General features: G+C 39.8%; 1 pseudogene; it reads right to left on the reverse strand.

Moving 5' to 3' along the window:
* Positions 1 to 8,508: 8,508 nt before the first annotated feature.
* On the reverse strand, positions 8,509 to 8,962 carry LOC122750899 (annotated as a pseudogene).
* Between the last annotated feature and the right edge of the window lie 2,548 nt (positions 8,963 to 11,510).

The raw sequence follows: 11,510 nt of genomic DNA on the forward strand, positions 1-11,510 counted from the left end.
TTCCCTCTCTAATATATTGTTTAGCGATCTCATCAGCGCTTTGGGTTTAATTATCATCTCTATGTAGATGATTCTCAGATCTATTTATCTGGCCCTAACCTTGCTCTGGACTCATCTTACCAACTGCCTCTTAGATAGCTAAAATTTGATGTCCTGTAGACATCTCAAACTCAACATGTCCAGAAGAGAACTTATTATTATTCTCCCCCCAAACCCTCTCTTCTCCCAAATTACATTATTACTAATTGAATGCCATTAATCCAGGTTTATAAGCTCACTGTTATTTTTATTTCCTCTCTTACACTCATTCTATATAGCTTTTTGCCAAATCTTGTTGTTCCTACCTTTAAAATGTCTTTCCTTTACACTACCTTCTCTGACACTGCTACCATACTGGTTCAAGATTTTGTTTCATCACACCTGGATTATTTCAATAGGCTTTTGGTTGGTCTTCCTACATCAAGAGTTTCCCCACTCCAAATATATCTTCTATTCAGCTCCCAAAGTTATGTTCCTAAGGCTCACATCTGACTGTCTCACTCTACTACTCAACAAACTCTAGTGGTTCCCTGTTATCTCCAGGATGAAGTATAAAAGATTTTGTTTGGAATTTTTTAATGGGAAGGGGTTCCATCACAACTTGGCCACTTCCCTACATTTCCAAGTCACAACTTTACCCCCTTCCATGTAATCTACAATCCACCAACACTGGCCCTGATATTCCTTGTACAAGCCATTCCATGAGCATGGAGTGAACTCCCTCCTCACCACCAACTTCTGGATTTCTTTACTACATAGCTCAAATTCAACCTTTTGAAGGAGGTCTTTTCTGGTGGTCCGAAATGTTGGTGCTTTCCCCCCAAGGTTACCTTCCATTTGTACTGTATATATCTTATATGTACAGTTATTTGCCTGTTATTTTCTCCATTAGAATTTGAATTCACTGAGAGGAGGGACTGTGTTTTTGCCTTTCTTGGATCCTAAGTGCTTCGACACCGTATCTGGGCACATAGTAGGCAATAAATAAATCCTTATTGACTGACTAACCAATAAGTACAGGGGGATAGAGTGCTGGACTTGGAATCAGAAAGACCTGAGTATGAAGTCTAACTTAGACACTTACTAGCTGTTTGACTGTGGATAATCTTTCTGTCCTTCAATTTCATCATCTATAAAATGAAGTAGTTGGATTCAATGGTCTTTAAGATACTTTTTAGCTCTAAAGCTGATACTGTAATCCTATGAACCCCTTAGCCTCTGTGCTAAATAGAGCTATTCAATTGTTTCCAAAAATAATACATAACTTTTAAGTCTTTTAAAATGGGAATGTGCCATATCTTTTTCTGAGACCCTAAGACCCCAAACACTTTGAGTGACATTATTTTAGAGACACAGAGATAAATACCTTCATAGAATTTGGGGTGGGTCTCTTATTTTTTTCCTTCCCCTTCTCTGCTACTTGACTATTTCAGTAGTGATATATTTCTGGCTGAAAGGACCTTATAGACAATGTAGTCCAATCCTTTCATTTTACAAATGAAAGAACTGAGAGCCTAAATGTTTAAAGGCCTTGACAAATGTTACACAAATAGTAAGTTATAGTAGTAGTGGTTAACATTTATATAGTATTTGAAGGTTAGCAAAAACCCTTATACCCTGTCACTATTTTACATATAAGGGAATTAAGGCCCGAGAATATGAAATGTCTTGCCCAGTTAATTTTTCACTTTCAGGTTTGCAAAGCATTTCACACATGCTAACTCATTTGATCTTCACCATAATCCTGTGAGGTAGCTTCTATTATTATCTCCATTCTACATTTGAGGAAATGGAGATACAAAGAAGGTAAGTGACTTGTCCAGAGTCACACAGCTAGTAAGTTTCTGAGGCAAGATTCAAATTCAGGTAGTCAAATCCCTTGCTCTTGTTTGAGGACCTTTGGTGCTATTTACCTTTACATGAAACAATCCCATTTTGTTCTCCTCCAGGTTACCAGGGAAATAAGGTGGCTAGTTTTATTAGATGTCACAATTCTAAATCAAATTAGGCCATAGTGGGGGCTCCATGCTTCTCCTGAAGAGTAACCAGCATGAATTCTATAGCATTTATTTTCTTCACTTCTTAAAGGAGTTTTCATTTATAGCTTGGTATTTGTATCCTAGATAACTAAGAGTTCTAAATTTTGACTATTAAATTGAAGGGTGGGGTTGGGCTATTACTGTATGCAGCTATCTTTCATTTTTAAGAAATGTTGCTGAACCATTATAATTATAATCTTGGTGTATAGGTGTGGTTGAAAATTCCAGTTCAGGATCACCATTCATTTTCATAAAGTACATGAATAAGGTTTATACATTAACAAGTTTCTGTAGCCTCTTTCCAAAGGGCCTATCACTCCACTTCCTAGAGTCAGAGCTGGCCCAAGAATATTCAGGAAGAACAACTCCATTTTTTTGAGCTGTATGCAAACTGGTCCATAAGTTGTCATTTCCCAGGCATCCAGTTATGCCACATTGCAAAGGATTCACTGAGACATAGCCTCAGAGTCTTTCTTCTATCATTTTTGCTCATAATTATGCCATATTAATTCATCAGATAAAGTCTATGTAAGCATCCTGCTCTTGTAAATCTTGTTCTTGTGACCAGCCTAAGGAAGATCTGTTGGTGTGGGCAACCCTCCAATGAAGGTAGATGCTTTATTTCAGTATTTCATTGTAGGTGATCTTTTCTTTTGCCATCTACCATTCAGTAGGGCTTTTGGGGAGCATTGATTCAGAAAGCAGTTGTGAGAATAACAGACTCAGATCTCACAACCATATTTATAATGTTGCAATGGTCTTCACCCCTCTCTCATTTCTAGTATCCAACAATTTCTAGATACTATAAACTGTCAGTCTCTGAAATGGCATGCTAGCTTGCTTTATTCAGTTCTTTATGTCTTTGTCAATCAGTATGATTTCGAACAGTGTGCAGAATTCAGTAATGCCTCTTTTTAAAAAAATGAAACCAAGTAGCCTGCAATGACTGTTTTAATGCATTACAACCTTTTCTGGTTTGAAAGACCCTCTTTAAGATGAGGTAGAATTGATCAAATTTAAGATTATTCAGTAGTCTTAAAAGCCCTTTAAAATGCTATCTTCCTTATGTTCTCAATGTAAAGAATTCCTGAACTGCTTATAACTAATCCACAAATACCAAAGTTTGAAAACTGTATCATATTCTTAATTCTAAGTCCTCTATTAGGGACCATTTTCCTAAAAATAATTTCTCCATTAAAATACAAATTATATACAATTTAAATAGAGTGATATCAATATATATTACATTTTCAATTCAACCACAAATTAAACAAATATTCATTAAGCACTTGTTTTGCTAGAACAAAGCACTGTGCTAAACACTGGGGCACATATTTGTTGTTCTATTATTTCAGTCATGTTTGACTTTTTGTGACCCCATTTAGGATTTTCTTGGCAAAGATACTGGAATGAATGGTTTGCAATTTTCTTCTCTAGTTCATTTTACAGATGAGGAAACTGAATCAAACAGGGTTAAAAGATTTGTCTGAGGTCACACAGTTAATAAGTATCTGAGGCCAGATTTGAACTCCAGTCTTCCCGACTGGACTCTATCCACTGAACTATCCAGTTGCTCCTTTACATGGGGCCCATTTAAAGTTTAGATAAAACATAGTCCCTGACCTCATGGAGCTTACAGTCTATTAGGAAATGAAAGAACAACAACAGAAACAAAAACTTCCCATTGATATGGTACTTTGCAATTTATTAAGCACTTTTATCACAACAATCTTATGAGGTAAATATTAATACTCACAGTTTATAGAAGGGTAAATAGGGGCCTGGAGAAACATCACTTATCCAAGTTCACAAAGCTGAGTGACATCTTTGACTATAACCCAGATATTTTTGGCACAAGTCTATATTTTTCCAGTACATGACACTACTTCTCTCTATGTCAGATCACATCTTAAATGTGGGAGAGGAAAACTAATACACATTCAACCTAGATTTCGGGGAAAAGTGATTTCATACAAGTCAGAGAAAGGCTTCTACTGAAGGAGTCATACCAAGTGGGATGGTAGGCTCTCAAGAATGAAATTCTGATGTCACCAGCACAAATGACTATCCTAAGGAGGAAAAGAGAAACCAGATCACAGTGATAAGGACAAACAGAAGGACTTAAGATTTCATCTTTATTTTCAAGAGCTCTGTCCACTTTTAAATTCTCAATTAAATGAGAGAGAGCTCCACTATCCCTCTCCCTTCATAAGGAAAATTCCCTCCATTTCCTCTTCCCCCACTCTCCACTTAGACTGTTTAGGGAAAGACAAAGGTTACATAGTGGTGCATCTTTGTAGATAAAGTATTCAAGATTGATGTTGACTTTAGGCATAATCTGTTGCTTCCCCTTCTATAAAAAAGTGTTGTTATTTTTTTTCTGGCATTTTATCAAAGGAGCTAGGGCAAAAGCTGGAGTATTGTAATGAAAGGATTAAGAGACAGAAGTAGGGTTGAAGATATGATGAAGGAGTAAGCTTCCCAAGGGCCTGAACTATTCAATTTTTGTCTTGGCATTCTGAGAGTTTAGCACACAGTAAGTATTTACTACATGCTATTGGATGAAAGAATGAATAAATTGAATAAATTGAAAAAAGAATAAATAAATTGAAGAATTTATAAGGGGAGGGAGAACTACTACTATGATTCGCCTACCTCCTTGCCTTCATTAGACCCAGGACTGCAGATCCTGCCTTGGATTAGCACTGGCTGGAGGAGAGAAGGGAGGTCTGCTATTAGGGGAATGGATAGAGGCCACTTTGACATAAGGGGATAGGGGAGGAAAGAAAGAATAGAGGAAGGAAATCCTAGGTCTGGAGGAGAAATCTGTAATCCCTTCATGCACAAGCCATTCATGCCATATGTGAGGGATCTAAGTAAAGGATCTATTTAAGTCAGGACTGCCATTTTGTGGCCAACTATCCCTGCCTTGTTTCCCTTGTTATTCTGTACACTAAAGAAGAAAGTGTGTGTGTGTGTGTGTGTGTGTGTGTGTGTGTGTGTGAATGCAACCCAATTGGATGCAACCCAATTGGGCAAAACGGAAAGAGCATTGAACTGCAAAGTCAGAAGAATAGATTCGGGGCACTGCTCTGATACTTCCTACCCATATGGCTTTGGGAAAATCAATTAAACCTCAGTTTTTTAATTCCTCAAATGGGACCCTTTCACTATTTCACAGGATTATTATGAGGGCCAGATGTGATATCTATACAAGTATTCTGTAAGATTTGGAACACTTTTTAATTGTCAGTATTATTATCACCTTTTCACTAAGTATTTATTTCAGTAATTTTTCCACTGTCTTGAACATAGTAGGTGATCAATTATTTGCTAATTAAATAATTTGGACTATTATAATAATGTTATAATTATGCATGTGATTACCTTAATGATAATGTACAGCTAGATGCTGCTTTAGGTGGTTTTATCTGGATCCAGGATTTTTCCATTTTTGTTAAGTCATTGAAAGAGGGTAATTTTCAGAGTGAGATCATTATGTTCTCCTAGCTATCCTATAGTGTTCCAACTGTTATCACTTTCTTTGTATATTCCTTTGCTGCATTTTATTCCCAGAGAACCTAATCTTGAAGAATAGAACCAGTTTTGAAGATAAGTTTAACTTATCTTACTTAGAATCATACTTAGATTCCATGTTGTTTTGCCCATTTAAACATGTTTGCACATACTTTCATGGTTAAAAGAAGAAAAAAATCAATTTGAAATAATTTATTTTAAAGCACATTAGGACCCTACTAAAACAAGAAAAATGATTTATTTCTCAGCTTATGTTGGTTAATTACTCAATACTGGGTAAGAATGTGAAACAAAATGCAATGCATAGCACTTGTCACATCACTAAACTCCAGCTGGCTCCTAATTTATGCCTGATTCTTGCTGAAAGGAATTCACTGAATTCACTGCTACATATACTGGGTTAAAAAACAAAACAAAACAAAACAGCCTGGCCTACAGTTTCCTGCTTAAAAATTATCTATTCATGAACTTTCTCAACCATCTTTCAGTACATTGTTACAGTACATCCCAAAATGGACATCTGGTCTCCATTTTAAGTTCAAGAGAATAAGTCTAATTTTTTTTTTGCTTAAGTTTTTTTTTTTTGCCCAATCTCTGTCACTGGGGATTTACTGTAGCATCTTAATATTGCACTCTATGAGAGGAACCTTAGCTTTTCCTTTCTACTCCTCCCCCTTTTTCTCCAACCTAACATTTTTTTCCTTCTAATCTCCAGGTTCCACTTCTGCCTTCCTTCATCATCTCTTACTTACACTTAAGGCTATCCCTTGCCTATTTTTCTGGGTTGGAACTCCCTACTTGGATAATTTTTTTATCCCTTTTATCATTTGGATCATACTTCTCTTTAAAACCTTATAATTAGAGCTTGGCGTACAGAAAAGATCTGGATCAAATTGTTTACTCTCAACTACTTAGTTTTCCAAACAGCTAGATTCTTGGTGGTTATTTTCCTGTTGGAAGGTGGGAGGCTTCCAGGGAAATCCAGTTGTTCCAGCAACTGGGGACCAGGTACTGCATAAGCAGGTGGGTGGTTGTCCGAATGGCCACTGTGTCAGATGAGAACTTGTGTTTGTGTGGGTGATCAGTTTTTTTGTAGGTAGGCTAGAGAGCAATGTTCTGAAGTCCATCAGCAAGTGAGAGGGAGATAGTGATCCTGAGGAGAGAACCTGCAATTGGCCTCCATGAAGTAGGTTGAGTTTAGAACTGCTGTGGCAAAGCCTACATTCACAGCAGTAGAGTGGGAGGGGATAGGAATTACCTCTGTTTGTTCTGGGCCCCAGTCAAAGGGTGGGCAGAGCTTTTAGTAGTTATCACCAAATCTCTGGGGGAAGTCAATGTCATCAATTCAGTGGGACTCCAAGGGACTCAGGCAGGATGCCAGGGCCTGTGAAAGCTGGTGGAAGGTCCTGCCAGGTGATGCAGCAGTGAAAGGAAAAAGGTGTAATCAGCGTCATTGTGGGTAGGAGGTGCAGTAGGGGTTACTGTTCATTGTCAGCCAGGTTTCATGCTATCTCTGATTCCTAGAGAAAGGGTCCTAGAATGTCATGCTCTGAGGGGCTCCTCCAAGATTCAGAATTAAGAAGGAATCAGCATCGGGGGTGGCTAGGTGGCGCAGTGGATAAAGCACCGGCCCTGGATTCAGAAGTACTTGAGTTCAAATCCGGCCTCAGACACTTGACACTTACTAGCTGTGTGACCCTGGGCAAGTCACTTAACCCCCATTGCCCCACAAAAACCAAAAAAAACAAAAACAAAAAGAAGGAATCAGCATCAGTATTTGCACTTCTCAATGCAATTTCATCAAGGCCCAGTGTGTTTCAGTTGGGTGAACAGGGCTTCCTGGGTGGGGCTCCCTGGTTTCTGTTCAAATCTAGGTCTGAGTTCCCAAAGTTTCCAGCAGTCTCTCAGTGTGATGGGTGGGGTTCTGAGCAGGGGTTCTGAGAGGTGGGGGTCATTCTGGGAGTTCCTATGAGGAGTTCTTGGTTTGGAGGCAGCTGACAGTTGGTGGGTAGGGCTCCTAGCTGCTCAGGAGAAATGTTATATTCTGGGTCAGGGGGTAGGTGGAGCTGGGTTTGGCAGACAGTTCGTCTTACCTGTCTTACCCAGGCAGGCCGGGCTGTATGTGTGCAAAAAGGTCCTTCCATGAAAGTCAAAAGGTCTACAGTTCCTGTCAGGGCTGTACAACTGATTAACAAGTGATGTACCCCTCATCAGTGGGTGGTATATACTTCCTTCATTATACAAGCCCAAACCTTGGGGAGGTGGGGAAGGTGAGGGCCAGGATTAATTCAAGGCTAAGTCTAAAATTCTCAGAGGTATTGATATACTTGGCTGCCTTGGTTTCTTATATATCTACATATTTTTTCTCCTTGTTTCAGTGCCAATAGAGGCTGATGAGTCACAGACTAATTTTTTTTTAAATCCAATTTGGTTTAACAGGTCAGTCAGATAAGAAACTGAGGCAAGAAATAAACAACACCACCACAAAACCAACAGCACCAAAACAAAACAATGCTGTATTATTTGCAGGAAAAGGGGCAGGACCTCACTCTCTCCTTGTCTCCATCTACTTTCTTAACATCTCTCAACTCCATCCCCTGCTCTCTTCTGACACTGCCAGCTCCCTGAACAGGCCCTTGTTCCCTTTTGCCTGGATGGTATGAGTCTGATTATTGGCCTCCAAGCCTCAAGTCCATTCTCCACTTAGTTCTTAAATTGACCTTCCTAAGCCATGAGTCTAACCATGTCTGTACCCCTGCCCAACTCCCAACCACTCCTATCATTCAATAAATAACTGTGGCTCTTTCTTCCTCCTAAATCAAATACAAAATCTTCTGCTTGACTTTTTTTTAATCTAGATGAGATTTTATTATTTTAGTAAATAAACCAAAATTTATGCAACTAGAGCAGAGGCTGTGGATGATTCATATTTCCAATTGGGTGGGAGCATTCTCTTGGTCTTGTAGTAATGAGCCAGCCTGTGAATTCGGCTCTCGTTGAGAATCAGACAGAATTTAGAATCCTTATTCTTTCTGTTTCTCTCAAGATGCTTGCGAACAGCAACAGCTTTCTTGATCAAGTGATAAAGATCTTCAGGAAGATCAGGGGCAAAGTCCCTTGGACTTGAGAATTCTCAAAATTTTGTTGCCAGTTACAAAGCACACTTGTGCCACACCATGAGAATCCCTCAGGATCACACCAATTTGGGAGGGCATCAGGCCCTTCTTGGCCAGCTTGTAATCTGTTCCTTTACGTCGTCTGAGGTAAGCTTTAGCCACGTGGGCACGCTGCAGCGGTGGCAAAGCCGACTGGGACAGGCCCTTCCCGGGAGCGTGCATGCGACCCATGATGGCGACAATCAGGAGGCAAAAGAGAGCTCTGCTTGACTTTTAAAGTCCTTTATAACATGTCTCCTTCCTATCTCTCCAACCTTCTTATACCTTACTTCTTTTCATATACTCGTCAACCCAGGGACATTAACCTTTTAATACCAGACTCCATCTCTCAGGTCCAGCAATTTTCACTGACTATCTGCCATGCCTGGAACAATCTACCTCTTCATCTCTTCTTCCAGTCTTCCTTCACGTCTCAGACAAAATCCCACCTTCTTCAAGGAGCCTAGATCCTGATCCCCCTTACTGTGAGTTGATTATCTCCAATTGATCCTGTATATATCTAGTTTGTACATATTCTTTTATGTGTTGTCTCCCACCTTAAACTGTGAGCTCCCTGAGACAAACTGCTTTTTGCCTTTCTTTGTCTCCTCAGAATTTAGCATAGTGTTTGACATACAGGAAACAATAAATAAATGCTATTTGATGATTGACTTCACTTCCCCAATTCAATTAATCAGTTTCAATTCCATAATTATTTATTGTGCTCGGCCTAATCTACCGAACAATGTGGTTATTTAGTTGGCAGACCCAGCATAAATGGTCATTTGTTGAAGGCATGTCTTGGGATCATTAGAGCTGGAAGGAATGTTAGAAGTGTTAGAAGTCCAATTTCTTTGGTTTACAGATGAAAAAATTGAAACCCAGAAAGATTAAGTGACTTTCCTAAGGCCACACAATTAAGTGGTAGAATCGATATTCATATGAAGGTTCTCTGACCCAGCCACAGTGCCTGGGACATGGAAGGTGCTTAATAAAGTTTTGTTGACTTGAATTGATTCTAAATGGAATGTTTTTTATACTGCACCACATCTCATTCCTCTTTATGTCCCCCATGGCAGCTGGCATAGGACCCTGAAAGTAGTATGTGTCTACTTAATAAATAGATGAATAAATCACAGACTCTCTGAGTTGGAATGGACCTCAGTGGACATCTAGTCCAATCCATACCTGAACAATAATCTTCTCCAAAGGCACGTATCCAACAAATAGCCATGCAATCTTTTCATTAAGCCCTCTTACAAAGAGGGAGCCCCTACCTCTTGGGGCAGACCAATGTAAAAAAAAATTAACTATAACTAATCTGAAAAATTATATAACTGGACTTATATGAAAAATATAATTAAATGAAAAATTATAACTTTAGAAAAATTATAATTGGGCAGTAAGTCCTTCCACAGTCGCCATTCAAGTGTAAAATATTTTAAACTAACTGGGCCTAATTTGGCTGGAGGGGCCTAAAATTACTGGAGGACTAATCTGGGGACTTTTGGCTGGCTGGCTATCTGACTGCTATTAATTTCTTAAACCAGTCTGTTAGGGCCTTTTAAAAATTTCTCCACTCTGCTCCTCTCCCAAATTGATAAACAAACGATTAAGAAGCCTCATAATTAAATAATCAAAGCAGAATTTATTTATAAAAATCAATGTAAAAGATAAGGGTAAAGAAATGCAGTTATACAGCCTGTCTGCTTTTAATATGATAAGGGCCATTGCCGCCTCTTGCTTTAGGGTATGCTCCAGCTTTCTCCAACTTTCACTCTTTTTCTCCTTCACTCTAGCTCCTCTGCTCTTTCACTTTCACTACTCAGCTCCTTTCTTCTAACTCCAAGCCCCTTTCACTTTGTTGACCCTCCTGAAAAGTCCCTTAGCATCCTCACCTTTGTTGCCAAACCCCTGGCATCTCTAGCATCTCTATATCATAGCCCTTCCTCGCTTTCTCCAACCTCTCTTTCTCCCACTTCCCTTTCTCCCCTCACCTGTACCGTCTCCTTCTGTTCCCTTAATCTTCCAGCTCCCCCTTCACTGTCTTCTCCCCTGTATATATGTTCCTTCTCTCCCCTCAAACCTCGGGCTCCCTGCACCCCCACACATGCCAAGCTAATCCGCCGGCTGCACTAGGACTATGCCCAGCAGGGCTCAAGGGGCCTGTGCCCCATGCTGTGCGCCTGGGACCTCCACATGGGCTATGCTAGGGCCTGGCAGGACAAGCTTGGGATCTCCGGGGCAGCTCCCCTCAGGGCGTAGGGAGCTGGGGCTTTTTTCCCCAGTGGTCTGATCTGGGGTCCTGGAAAGCCCATGGGGCTTTTTGGCTCAGCTGAAGTGGAGGGGGAGGGACACCAGCCCCTTTTACATAGAAAAAATCCCTGAGGGCCTAGGGCTTTCAAATCACAGCCCAAAGGCAGGGTCCCAAAATCAAAATAAATTTCCACACTAATCTACAATGGGATACTTCTAATTATTAGGCAGTCTTTCATATACCAAGCCTAAATTTCCCTGTTTTTCACTTTCATCCATTGTTCCTAGTTCTGCAGATTCTGGACTATTAGAATGATTTGGGGTGAGATAACTGAGAGATAAAAAAGAGACAAGAAAAAGGAGAAAGAAAGATATGCTTCTTTTCCCCCAAGAAAGTGGGGAAGATATTAAGACTGACATTTAAGGGGCAGCTAGGTGGCACAGTGGATAGAGCACGGACCCTGGAGTCAGGAGGACCTGAGTT

Source organism: Dromiciops gliroides, chromosome 3, assembly GCF_019393635.1.
Source record: "Dromiciops gliroides isolate mDroGli1 chromosome 3, mDroGli1.pri, whole genome shotgun sequence".
NCBI classification, from domain to species: Eukaryota; Metazoa; Chordata; class Mammalia; order Microbiotheria; family Microbiotheriidae; genus Dromiciops; species Dromiciops gliroides.